Source organism: Urocitellus parryii, chromosome 6 (genome assembly GCF_045843805.1).
Source record: "Urocitellus parryii isolate mUroPar1 chromosome 6, mUroPar1.hap1, whole genome shotgun sequence".
NCBI classification, from domain to species: Eukaryota; Metazoa; Chordata; class Mammalia; order Rodentia; family Sciuridae; genus Urocitellus; species Urocitellus parryii.
Window position 1 is genome coordinate 64,428,513 of NC_135536.1, and position 14,899 is coordinate 64,443,411.

The 14,899-nt window shown below is 34.6% G+C and overlaps 1 protein-coding gene across 1 annotated transcript in view; it reads right to left on the minus strand.

The window, feature by feature from the left end:
• Positions 1 to 14,899, minus strand: part of Rad51b (RAD51 paralog B) — a 564,662-nt gene that overhangs the window by 430,788 nt on the left and 118,975 nt on the right. The gene's annotated exons all lie outside the window — the stretch shown is intronic.

Consider the following 14,899-nt stretch of genomic DNA (forward strand, 5'->3'; position numbering starts at 1 on the left):
AATCAGATTCTGATCTAAGCACACATTTTTTAGTTAAAGGAAGAGTTTTTAGCCTCATATGTGAAAAGCAGATAATCTGAATTACCTGGTATTCCCATTTGCTGGTGGTTGTTTGTTTTGTTATTAATACCAACTATGGCAATAAAACACTGCCCACTACCTAAGCAATTCAATAAAAAAGAACCAAGAATAGTATCACTCAGCATTATACCAAAAAAAAAAAAAAAAAAAAGAAAGAAAGAAAGAAAGAAAACCCTTCTGTTGCAGTTATTTTATTCCTTTAAACTTTGGCTGAACCACACTGGCTGGTATTTTGCTGAGGGAGTGATTGCCAAGTTATCCACAGGCACATACACAACAGACAAACCACAATATGGAGAATGTCAGCCATTACTCCTAAGAATCTCTTCACAAAAGTATGTGCTGAGTAATGAGGAGTTCTTCAGTAAGTTCAGATAAATGTAGAGTTAGAATAGGCCTTCAGAAATAAAAAATCAACTGAGATAACCGCCCCAGATGACAGTTATGAAAGTCAATACTAAGAAAACCTGTGTACTAAAGATTCTTCATCAAAACAGAAGAAAACAATGTTTTGGGCTGGGCTGTAGCTCAGTTGTAGAGCGCTTGCCTAGCATGTATGAGGCACTGGGTTCGATGCTCAGCACCACATAAAAATAAACAAATAAAATAAAGGCATTCTGTTCATCTACAACTACCAAAAAAAAAAAAAATTTAAACACAATGTTTTAAGAGTTCCTGAATGCTTACAGATTAAAAATCCTAAATAATCCTGAATAATAAATTCAAGTTTATTATGGACCTTAACAAATAAAAGATGAGCTGCAGGGAAACCAGAGCCTCTAAAAGGCTACAATGTACCTTCTCAGATGCTGACTTTAATAATGTCCTATCTGTACTCATCCTAAAAACTTCGATTGAGTCATTTTCTTAGAACCACATTTATTTGATAATAAAAGACCTCTTCTTGGGCTGGGGTTATAGCTCAGTGGTAGAGCGCTTGCCTTGCATGCAGGAGGCCCTGGGTTCCATCCTCAGCACCACATAAAAATAAATAAACAAAAATAAAGATATTGTGTCCATCTACAACAACAACAAAAAAATATTTTTAAAAAGACCTCTTCTTGACAACCTGAGAGTTCTAGTCTTGAGAAAGATATTTTAAAAAGTCTAAGATGTTTCATTCCAATTTCACTGTCTGCTAAAATACCACGTCAGATGGGAAAGCTATTTTGGAACATGTATATGGAAAGGAAGTCAACAATTGCAAAGGGTTTTCTCAAAGGAATGATGAAAAGAAATAACATGTGAATTAGTACAGAATTCAGTGTTTTGTGTGTATATGATATCACACTTTGGACTATTCAAGTTTCTTCAAGACTCAATAAAACAAAACATAATGCCTGTTTGTTACACTGGTGCTCTTTGACATCTTTAATTACTCTTGAGTTCATTAATCTGATATGTCCTCCTCTCCCCTTAAACTACAAAATATGTAAGAACTTTTGACTTACTAAATATATTTAATTTTATTACAAATTAGGTATTACATGTGCCTGGAAGTATGGAGACTAAAATTATAGGATTAATTATCTATCTATAAAAATTTATAATCTAGTTTAGAAACTCAACATAAACCTAAATAAAGTATAGCATGCAGGTATATACCAGTATACACGTGTGCATACCCACAGCACTAAAATACAACAAGAAAAAGAACCAAGGTACAGTGGAAATAATTATGCAATTCCATATGAGGCATTATACAAAATTCTGGGCCTTTAATAAGTGTCAGTGTTTTTTAAAAAGACCATATACTAAGGCAACACAAGTGATATGACAATGAAATTTCTATTTACCAATCTTTATATAGAAGACACAAAAAAGCTGCTAAAAAAGTTGTATTGGGAAGATAGGCAAATTTAACAATATATAATACTGAATTTGATCAATATACCATGCTTATGTAAAAGAATGTCTTTGTTGTTAAAAGACATATACTGGGGCTGGGGATGTGGCTCAAGCGGTAGCGCGCTCGCCTGGCATGCATGCGGCCCGGGTAGGATCCTCAGAACCACATACAAACAAAGATGTTGTGCCCGCCGAAAACTAAAAAAAGTAAATATTAAAATTCTCTCTCTTTCTCTCTTTAAAAAAAAAACAGACATATACTAAAGTATTTAGGATAAAGAGTGCCAATCTCTGCCATTTACTAGCAAGTGGTTCAGAACAAGAGTACAGTAAAAAGTAGACACACACACACACACACACACACTTAAGAGACAAAAAAAATAGCAAATGTTACCATGTGAATGGATTATAGGAACTGACTATACAATACTAGCAATTTTTAATTTCTCCAACATGTATTTTTTAGCTTAATGAACATTTAAGCTAAAATTAAAAAAAAAAAAAAAGAACAACAAAAAAAAGCCTAGGTGATGCTGGTCTCAGTGGTGCATGCCTGTCATCCCAGCTACGAGAGGCTGCTGCAGAAGGATTGCTTGAGCCCAGGAGTTCAAGACCAGCTTGGGCAACACAGAAAGAAGACATCTCAAAACAAAAAATATCTTAGAAATTATCTAATGCAACACTAGACCTAATTTTACAAATGAAAAGGCAGGCCTGACAATTTGAGATATATAGTGATAGCATAGATTAGTGGTCTTTTTGGCGTGTATACCATTAGTAAAACATTTTGATCACATGGCCCCTGAATATACGTATCTTAATTGTTTTATTTCTTCTATTTGGATACTAATTTATCATACACATTATTAAAATTTATAGAAAATGAGATAAAGATATTTGTAAAGTTCTAATACTTTCTCGTCCACCATAGTGAAACATCCTGGGCATCCTTTCCCCCTTACCTTCAGGATCACTAGTACAGACAACTCCAAACAGAAAAGAAACACAAGTATGAACAAAAATGTCAGGAAAGCTTTGATGCTTATGTGACTTCCATGCCACCTGAAGCATTATACAGCTTAGAATGGTAGACAGAGTAGAAGGAAAGGCAGAGGAGGTCCAGAATGAATAAAGAGATAAAAGGCAAAAAAGTAGAAAAATCATAGAAATTTTGACAATTCATACTGAGGGGTAGTGACACAAAAGATTAGAAGATAGCTTGGTGATGCCAGGGGTGGTGGCACATGCCTATAATCCTACCCACTAGGGAGAATCACAAGTTCTATGCCACCAGCCTAGAACTTATCTCAAAATTAAAAAAAAAAAAATACATATGGGCCAGGGATGAAGCTCAGTGGTAAAGAACCCCTGAGTCCAATCCCCAGTTTAAAGGAAGGAAGGAAGGAAGGAAGGAAGGAAGGAAGGAAGGAAGGAAGGAAGGAAGGGAGGGAGGGAGGGAGGGAGGGAGGGAGGGAGGGAGGGAGGGAAGAGAAGAGAAGAGAAGAGAGAGAAAAGAGTGGGAATAGATTTGGAAAAAAAAAAAAAAACACAAAACCGAGGATAAAAAAAAAAACCATAAAACCATGGGTAATGAGAAAACTTTAAAGAATTCAAGGTGTCTAAAAACCAATAATGTTTATAATAATCAATACATAGCAGTGTTCTGCATAATAAATTTAGAAAGATAGATCAGTGATTATTAAATTACTCATCAGAGATTGCCATAATTTCTAAGAATCAAACAATATTTAATAAAAACCTAGCTCTGTTTAATTTACTTACCTAAATTTTATAACTATAGATCTAAGCAGTTTTGTATCTATCAACATGGCTTTCCATCAAGAGATATACCTAACAATTTCAAGCACAGGCCACATATTTTTCCATTGTTATCTGAAACCCAAATTGCCAGCTGGTCACACTTTTTCCCCTAAAATATTAGCGGTAGAGCACTTGCCTACCATGTGTGAGACACTGGGTTCAATTCTTAGTATCACATAAAAATAAATAAAATAAAGGTATTGTGTCCACCTACAACTAAAAATATTTTTTAAAAAATTAAATAGCTGGGGCTGGGGATGTGGCTCAAGCGGTAGCGCGCTCGCCTGGCATGCGTGCGGCCCGGGTTCGATCCTCAGCACCACATACCAACAAAGATGTTGTGTCCGCCGAGAACTAAAAAATAAATATTAAAAATTCTCTCTCTCTCTCTCTCTCCCCCCCCCTCACTCTCTCTTTAAAAAAAATTAAATAGCTGATCTGTTGTACTTATTACTATAATTAAGATTACAATTAAGGACTACTAGTTCTACAGGCTCATCTTAGACAAATCATTGCATACTTTTTAAATCAAGTGTAAGTTTTGTTTGTTTTTGTGGTGCTGGGGATCAAATCCAGTGCCTTGTGCACACTAGGCAAATACTCTACCACTGAGTTACACTCCCAGATACTAAAAGTGTCTCTGAATTACAGTTTAACACAGAAAGTAAAATCTATTCCTAGTATCAGCTACCTTAAAATCTGGTGACACTTTCAAATGAGAAAATGCTAACAACTCTGCATATTTATACATTGTTATATGTTATATTTTACTTAACAGCTAAATGATATCTGGGCTTATAAAGACTTAACTCATAAAAAAGCATAATTTGATAGGCTTTGAATTATGCATATGAAAAACTATCATCATGGGGCTGGGGGCGTGGCTCAGGGTAGAGTACTTGCGTAACACGTGTGAGGCACTGGGTTAAAGCCTCAGCACCACATAAAAATAAATAAATAAAATAAAGGTACCGCATTAAAAAGAAAAAGAAAAACTATCATCACAATCAAGAGAGTGAAAATAACCTTAGCCCCCCCAAAATTTCCTTATGCCTTTCAGTAATCCCTTCCTCCTCCCCAGCCTCCATTCTTAGTCAACCACTGATCTGTTTGTTGTCAGTATAGATTATTTTTCATTCCTAGAGTTTTGTACATGTGAAATCATACACTGTTTATTTTTTGACTGGCTTCTTTCACACAGCCTAATTATTCTGAGAGCCATCTATGTTAAACATATCAACAATTAATTCCTTTTAATTACTGAGTAGTCTTCCATTGTATGTCTATACTACAGTTTATTACTCATTGTACTTGATGATGGACCTGGTGGTAACTTGCAGTTTGGGGCTATTACAAATAAGACTGCTAAGACAGTTGTATGTAAGTTTTTGTTTCTATACCTTCAATTATCTTGGGTAAAAAGCTAAGTGGAATAGCTGGATCATATAGTAGATATATGTTCAACATTTTAATAAACTACCACTCATACCATTTGACATTTACAAAACGTAATACTGTCATTGTCATTATTTTTTACTTTCCCACCTGTAAGATGGGAGGGTTTTAGTTCCTCCACATACATACTTATCAACAGTTTTATAAGATTTTTTTTCACTTTAACTTTAATAGGTATTGTATAAATAAAAACATTGTGGTTTTTATTTACATTTCCATGATAATTAATGATGTTGGGTTCCTTTTCATGTGTTTACCATCCATGTTTCTTCTTTGGTGGTATGTTTGCTAAAATCTTTTTTCTGTTTTTGTTGGCTTGTTTTTTTATTGAGTTTTGAAAATTCCTTATATATTCTGGCTGAAAGTCCTCTATCACATTATTATGTTTTGCAAATATCATCTCACAGTCTGTGACAAATCTTTTCATTCTCTTTTGAAGAGCTGAAATTTTTTATTTTGATGAAGTTCAATTTATCAATTTGTCTTTTTATCAGCTGAGCCTTTGGAGGCATATATAGCAAAACTTTGCAACAAAAAAAAATTTCCCATTTGCTCTTCCCCCTTCCACTGGTACTATGATCAAACTCAGGGCCTCATATATACTAAGCAAGTGTTCTACCACTGAGCTACATTTCCGGCCCATCTTCCTATTTATTCTTTTAGAAGTTTTATAGTTTTAGGGTTTACCTTTTAGTCTATTTCTCCATTTTTGGGTTAATTTTTATATGGTGTAAAATATTATACAATTTATTTTTCACATGGATATCTAATTGGTCCAGTACCATCTGTTACAATTTAAAAGACTGGCTTTTCTCCAGTGAACTGCCTTTATACTTTTGTCAAAACTAAGTTACCCATGTATATGTTGGTGTTTGTGGAGTCTCCATTCTGTTCCACAGAAATATTTCCCTATCTCTACATTAAACATTAATACTACTCTACCAGGAGGATGGCAAGTTCAAAGCAGCCTCAGCAATTTAGTGAGGTCCTAAGCAATTTAGCAAGACCCTGCCTCAAAGTACAAAATAAAATGGGCTGGGGGTACAGCTTAACAGTTAAGTGCCCCTGGGTTCAATCCCTGGTACCAAAAAAAATTTATTTTTAAATACTACTACTCTACCTTGAGTTATGATTTATAAATCTTGAAATCAGGTAGTATTAGTCTTCTAACTATACATTCTTTTTAAAAGTTGTTGTTTATTTATTTGGTCTAAGATGCTACAGTGATAAAAATAAAGAATTTCTTTCTTGTAGCTCAGCGGTAGAGTGATTGCCTAGCATGTTCGAGGCCTTGGGTTCGATCCCCAACACCACATAAAAATAAATAAATTAAATAAAGGTATTGTGTCCAACTATACCTAAAAAATAATTTTTTTAAAAAAAGAATTTCTTTCTTTCTCCCTGTGCCCCCATTACTGGAGATTAAACCCATGAGTACTTTACCACTGAACCACTGAACTACAACCCCAGAGCTCCTTATTTTTTTATTTTGAGACAGGGTCTCACAAAGTTACTTAGAAAATCACCAAATTGCTGAGGCTAGCCTCAAACTTGTAATCCTCCTGCCTCAACCTCCCGAGTCACTGGGATTATAGGCATGTGCCAGTAAGAAATTCCTATTTTTTAACAATATAAATCTCATTTATTTTTTCTTTTGCAAGAGTTAATTAGAAAGATAGAGAATATAGACATTCAGGAAAGACTGAAGAGGCCACCATTAGCAAGTCGATCTGCCAGACCTATTTCTCAGTTTAAGAGAGAAAACCACCAATTCTAAAAATTAAGCAATAAACCTTCAAAAAAGGCAAAGTATGTACTTCACAGAACTTATTTTACAATCTATACTCTAATTATCAAGCATTGTGCAGGTATCTTCACTAAGGATTTCTGTTCAAAAATTTATGTAATTTAAATAGCCACAATTTTAAACTTGATAACATGCAGTAACAGAGTATATATTTAACATCTATTATGTCCTCAGAAGTGTTCTAGATTCCATTCAGAAAAACTACAAGATCTTCTACCACACTGATTTCCATTTAGGAAGAAAAGAAAAGAATAGACAAAAACAAAAGTGACAAGAAATAAACAAATCAAAATAAAAATAATAGAGAAAGAGCTTAGTTCAAAAGTACTATGGAAAATAGGGTCCAATAAGATTATTATGAAGACTCCTTAAAGGAAATTATAAGTCAGGGTTTGAAAGAATATTGGTAAGATTAAAATAAATGACATCAGTTGATAGGAGAAAGCATGAAGTTATTTTAGAAATATTATCCTATCAGGCAAGAGGCTGAGGCAGGAAGTTTACAAATTTGAAGTTAGCCTACACAATTTAGTGAGACCCTGTCTCAAAAGAAAAACTAAAAAAAAAAAAAAAAAAAAAAAAGGTGGGGGCTGGGAATGTAACTCAGTGGTAAAGGGCCCTGAGTTAAATCCCCAGTACTAAAATATCCTAGTAGAGCCAGGTAACAGAAGTTTTTAAGAGTAACAGAGCCAGGAGTGTGGCTCCGGGCACAGCACCTGCCTAAATGTGGGAGCTCCTGGGTTTAATCCCCAGCACCAAACACAAAAAAAGTTAAAAAAGAGAACTACTAAGGCTAGGGAGATAAGGGATAAGACTATTCTATACGTCAGGCATAAGGAGTTGGGGAAACAGACCAGAGAGGTAACTATTGAAATGTCTTAAAATACACAAATAACCTGAAAGTTTTAAGTTTTTATTTACTTCAAATGTTTAAACCTATTCAAAATTAGAATTTAAAACTCTGTTTTAACTAAACACACTTAATTAAATATTTTAAAGTTATATACAAATCATAATTGTACTTTTAAAAATCACTCTTGTGAGGTAAAAACAACTCTCCACATCATCTTCAATGGTAGTGAGACCTCAGGGCTACAGAGTTGTTTACAGTGAACTCTGAGGCACTTCCATTGCCAAATCTGCCCACATTGGAGTTTCATGTTTATTTGATGGTTAGCCAGTAAAGTCCATTTTTCTTTCTTCTCCTGCTTTAGTAAAATAGCTTTTAGCATATGGAAGCATTTTCATATTGTCAGTCCTGCTGTAGGGAAAGGAGAACAATCTGCAAATGCCATCCAATAAAATGTGAACTTTCAAGTGAGGCTGATCAGACAAAGTTTCATGTGGCAAAAGTTGTATTCAATAAATCTTTTCCTTTTTTCCAGAAGGGAATGTTCAAATTTATAAAAAAATTCAGCAGAGTGACCAAGGAAGATGGAAACCAAGTAAAAACTGTGAGATTTGATCTTAAGGATATAACTAGAGATTTTCAGAAAATTGAGTGCTGAGGACTGAAATGCAAATGACTTTAATCTTTATTTAAAACTCTTCATAGAAATACTGATGTGGTGGTGGTGATAAGCACAACACAGAACAGCAGTTGGGGATGGAAGTAGAATCCTCTGAGGGCAACACTCTCATACATCTTCCACATGCTTTTTCAAGTCTGTCTCTGCCCCTCCTTCACCCTCTCTCCTCCCACTTCTACTTTTCCCTTTACATATACCAGGTAGTGTCCACTGAGTAGAGAAGTGGGACACATGTGCGGTGTATAGAACGAGTTAGAAGAAAATGAAGAGATGTCATAGTCAGAGAGAGTATTGCCTAGTGGCCTCATGAGGAGTCCCTCACAGGTTCAGGGGATTTTAAATTTTCTCAGTCAATAATAAGAAGATGTTGACACAAATTTCAGTAATTTGTCCTTTCTCTGTGAATCAAATCCATGAAACTTTCAAGAGAGAGAAGATAAAAATAAATTCCTTTTTTCTACTTATCTAAGCCAAAGGGCTTGACCAGGCCCATAACTGAAGCAGAATAGGGATCAGAGACCCTGCATTGCTTGCTACTTAGTACCTGTTCTGCTCCAGGCAACTCTGAAACTTTTGCTTTGATAGTTCAAGGCTAAAAGCCAATTTTGATAGTTGGCCAGAGGAAACTTTTTAAAAAATTAATCTCCTCATATAGCAATGCTTCTTGAGGAAAATGATGAAATGTGGTTCCCAACTATTCTGAAATCAGTTCGTCCTTATGAATGGCTCTGAGAGATATCACTCATTCAGCAGCACCACAAAAAAAAAAAAAAGAAAGAAAAAAAGAAAGAAAGGAAGAAAGAAAGAAAAGAAATTTGTAGCTGAATCAAGATTTCTAATTTTTAATCAACCAGCCAACATGTACTCTGCACTTGACAATAGGTACACATGAAGGAATAAGATTTTGCTCCCACAAAATTGGAATTCTAATTGGAAAGGAAAATTAACCCAGTTAAACTAATTAAAAATAAAGGGATAAACTGTTCAGTATTTAGCATTAGTACAGCAGGAATTCTAAAATTAAAGGCTAAATAGCCCAGAAAAGTGCAAAGTGGCTTTATAAAAGAGGTAGAAGGAACACAATAAGACTGGAACAGACAGAATCAGCAAGATTTGGAGCTGGGGTTGCAGCTCAGTGGTAGGTAGAGAGCCTGCTTCACATGAGTGAGGCACTGGGTTTGATCCTTAGCACCACATAAAAATAAATAAACAAAATAAAGATATTGTGTCCATCTACAAGAAAAAAAAATCAGCAAGATTTGGAAAGACAAAGAAGGTAATCATTACCATGAAGGAAAAAGCAAAGTAAACCTGAACACAACATTAGGGATGGAGATGGTGTTTGGTCCAAGGTGTAAGTGACCAATTTAAGTAAAGTAGGTGTTTGCTAAACACAGTTGAACTAAGATCAGGGGACTGGCTTAAGGAAGATGTTGAACATCAAGGATATAAACTTGAAGATTAGGCCAAGGAGAGTCACAATTATTATTTGTGAGGGATGTTAGAGATTTTCAGAAAATTGAGTGCTGAGGACTGAAATGCTTTAGAAAGGGTTGTTTTAAAAAGATCATGGAACTGGGCTCAGTGGCGCAAGCCTGTAATCCCAGCGGCTCTGGAGGCTGAGACAGGAGGATTGCAAGTTCAAAGCAACAGTGTTGCACTAAGCAACTTAGTTAGACCCTATCTCTAAATAAAATACAAAATAGGGCTAGGGATGTGGCTCAGTGGTGAAGTGCCTCTCTGAGTTCAATCTCTAGTACAAAAAAAGCAGGATATTGTAAGCCATGTAGTTGTGAACTAATACCAGTTGTGACTTGAATAATAGCATCTATTTATGCAGCATTCAACAATATTTATAAATGTCACTGTTTATCATGCACATGCGAATACAACAGGATATTACTGACCCATAGAAACTAAGATAACAAATGTTCATTGTTTTAAGCTGCTGAATTTTAGGATAATTTATTAGCAATAGATAACTAATAAAGACATAAAGTCAGCAGAGGGGACCCCAAATAAGGTAAGAAAGGCAGGAGAACTGAGGATGTGCACTGCCACTAAAGACGAAAAACATAAAGTTTCAACAAATAGTAGATAGGAAGCAACATATATAAATAAGTAATACAGCATGATAAAATGGTTTTTTAAATGTTATTTAATTTGGTTTAGGTCATGAATAATAAAAATTAGATTGTGTACAAGAAAGTGATTACTGTTAATGGTCAAATTGCTGTTTTCCTCCTTAAAAAGTGAATAGGAGAAAAGCACAGGCAGCCTGATAAACACCACAAGTCTAACTGTGTGGGTTAACTAGTAACTGATAAATGGCTAGTGAAAGGTATAAGTCTCACATATGGCAGTGAGGGTTTTTATAAAATTTTACTTCTGTTTTGATCTAGTACCTAACTTCAGTCCTACACTCTCCCCACAACAAAATAAGAAGTATAAATTTATTCAAATTTTTAATCACATCACCTGCCAAAAGGTGCTAAATATTATTAGCTACCTGTTTGCTATCCCAGCTACATTGAAAAGTTCCTGTAGCTTATTCATCTTTGATGTCACAATACCTCTAATAATACTTAGTCCACAGCAGATGTTTAATAGCTAATTGAAGATTAAATATATTCATACATCATAGATCATTTTTAAAGTATCAAGATTCTTCTTCCATTTATGTCTCTATCAGATAGTACCTCTTCATTGTAATTCCCTAAAATTTAGCATTATCCCACCTGTCCATCTTAGAAAATGAGTCAAATTCCTTCTATTACATACATTCCCTTATGCAATCTGCAGATTTCACTTCTTATATTAAGACACTTGAGTGTCATTTTCCTATCCAAGGTAGTAATAGTGAATTAAATAAGTGTTTTGTTGAAAAGATCAATCTTCAAAAAACAATATTAATTTAAAATAGAGTGAATGACACATTAGTATCAATTGTTAGCCATCATTCAAATAAGTGATTCCTGTGTTACCTTTTTTACAACTCAACTGGGTGTTGTGGTCATCATTTCTATAAATTCCACTACATTTCATACTCAATCCTGGTCAAAACTCCATCTCAATTATACTGACCTGAACAATCTGGAATTTATATTATTTCATGGATTTCTTTCAAAATCATCCTAGGTTTTGGTTTAGAATGTCAAAATCTAAAAACTTGCATTCCCTTGTCCTCAAATTGATAATTGACTGCATAAAGTAACTGAGGCTATTTTAAGAGAATTGAGCATAAAAAATAATAAAATGAAGTTATTAAAAATCAACATTTAAGATAAGCATTGAATGCTCAATTTTCTAAAAGTCTATTCAAAGAACAACTAAATTTTCAGTTTTTAAAAGAATCCTAATACACCAAATTAAACTCTAACTTTGCCACTCAAAGTATAAATAGGATACTACCAATCTTAAGGAGTTGTAATCTGGACAAATTCTTACATTGAAAATGTTTGTGGTCTTTTACGCAGAACAGCTGCCACCCAGGATGACTAAAATAACACAAATTAGATTTAATTGAGGTAAAGGACCACACCAGGTTTGTAATTCAATTTGTCCTATGTGGTGTGGGTTTGGGGTTTTCCTCCTCCAGCAAACCAGTTTGAAAACTTCATCAAATGAGAAGTACAAAAGAATAAAACTATATAATGTGAATGTTTAGCATGAATAAATCCATTTTAACAGTTTAGGCAATTTTTTTTAAAAGCCTGATGACAGCAAGCATTGTTTTGTTTTATTCACTCAAACTTCTTTCTTTTTAATATTTATTTTTTAGTTGAACACAATATCTTTATTTAATTATTTTTCATGTGGTGCTGAGGATCAAACTCAGGGCCTCGAACTTGCTAGGCAAGCGTTCTACAGCTGAGCCACAACCCAGCCTCTTATTCACTCAAACTTCTTACTGCCAATTTCTCATTCTTTTACAATCTATCCTATCTGTGAGTTTTATTTTGATATACTTTCCTATCTTAGCATACTATTTACCCAAAAGTGCAAAGTAGATTCCAGGTTAATTTTAAGCCCTTTTTTTTTTAACTTCAGTCCAAAACCCTGAGGATCATTAATGACAGTTAAGGCAGAGCCAGCAGTGGACCAACCTTTCAAGTGGCCTCAGGTATGACTGATTAGATGTTGTTGATAGATATAGCTAATTACACTGTCATCACTGTGTTGATAATTTTGATCCTTATGGATCTAGCCAGCATAGACCTGTCCCTAGAAGAATGTTTAGATAAAATGTCCTGAAACTAGACAATCTCTGACCCTTGTTGGGATATATTCATACAAGGCAATTTGATCACTAAGGAAGTTTTAGGGGGAAAGTTAGGCTTACAAATTTAGTGTTGCTTTCACCATTCCCTTCCCATTAGAGGTCACAGATTTTAAGCAAAATTTGAGGGAAGAATTTTCCAAATGAGTTGGTTGCCCAGGTAACTCTCAATAAGGTTCCAAACCAAAGAGTCTAATGTAATTAGCAGGCTTCATTTCAGATTTCTCTGATAAATACAGTGTAAGCAGAACATGGCAAAAGGAATGTGTAACAGGTTAATAACCAATCAGAAGACAAGGTCACCTTCTTTTGATATTGATTACATATAAAGTATTTGGATTCTTGCATGTATTAGAAGTCATTTGGGAGATGTGGTAACACACACCTATAATCCTAGCTACTTGGGAGGCTGAGGCTGGAGGACTGAAGTTCAAGATCAGTCTGGGCAACTTGGTTAGACCCTGTCTCAAAAAATAAAGGAGCTGGAGATAGAATTCAGTGTTTGCCTAACATGTGCAAGGCCCTGGGTTCTATCTCCATGGCTGCGGAGGAGAGGGGGAGTCAATTTGTCTTGGAAAATATAAGCACTTTTACTGAGGCAAACCCTTGTCTCTATAATTTTTTCTCTGGCAAATACAGACATGAAAGGCACCTGGCCTAATAATTCTCTCTTGCATAACACTCCAGAACACATCACAAAGCTGTCCCTTCTAAAGGCTCAGTTCTTCCCAGGTGTCCTAAAACACACCCAAGAAACTTGAATATCTTAGGTTGTTCAGACAGTATAGCTGTCAATCATGTTAAATGCAGAAAGAAAATTATTTTTACATCATTTTTCAACAATATTGGTATCAATGAGACATATTTTTTTCTAGTTAAAAGAGCTAGTTATTCAGTCTTCTCCCTACTATCAGACACCACCTGAGGTAAACTATAAATCCTCCTAAAAGACAAGACCAAGAAGCACTACCGGTTAATTACAGGGGTCTCACGGATAAACCAGATGCTGAGTACCAGATGGTTAAGATTATAACCAGCTAGAACATGCATAAGACACTCAAACTGTCTTAGACACCTAATCATTGTTTTTATTATATATATAGGTAGTGCCCTTCTTAAAGGCAGAAGAATGCACTACTATGCAAAGCTATCTTTAATCTTAAATTTGTTCATATTAAAAGCCAGTTCTATACAATTTTAAAAGGGTGAATTCCAATAAATTAAATAAATCTCAAATTGTATAGCCATTGTCATGGAGAAATTAAGGCAAAGCAGAGTGATACAGACATCCAAGGCAATGTGTTAAGATTACAATGTAGTTAGAGAATAACTAGCCAACTCTTTTCACCAAGGCAGAATGATCTAAGAAGTCTTATAACAACAATAACACAAAATAAAAATGTCCAAAGGGCAATACGGACTATATCAAGAACTATATATTCTTCAATACCCAGCTCATTCCCCTCTCTCCATTTCACAAATTTCCTACAGTGCTATTAAACTATTTCATTTATTTTTAAGTTCAAAGCTACAAATCTGTTTACATTTACGGACAAAAAAAAGAGATGCAAAGCAAGTCAACATTCTCCTCTCTAAATTGCCTTTGTTGGTTACTTAACTGATCTGACTTCTCAAGTTCAAGAGAAATTTAAAAAGTAACTATGAAACTTACACATCCATATTCCAAGACCAACTCTACTAAATCTATAGATAGAAAGAAAACATTGGCATGAAAACTGGAACAAACTTAAACTTGTAACTAATCAAACATGAGTCATCTTTTTAAGTTCAAATGAGACTGCTGAAAAAGGAAACAGATCCTTCCTTAAACTATCAGTTCAAAATGTCTTGCCTGCACTGAGCCTGGTCTGAAGCATTCCTGAGTAGTTTCCCTACTGGGTTATAAACATGACATTTCATTTGAGTACAGGTTATACTTAGAACAGTTTCATATGTGTTTATAAATAATTTGATTGTGAAATATATAGTTTAGATATTGTAATATTTAATATTTTTACATCATAACAGAATAGTCCCCAGATGTGCAAAACACAGGAAACGCTGCTGGACTTCATGCAA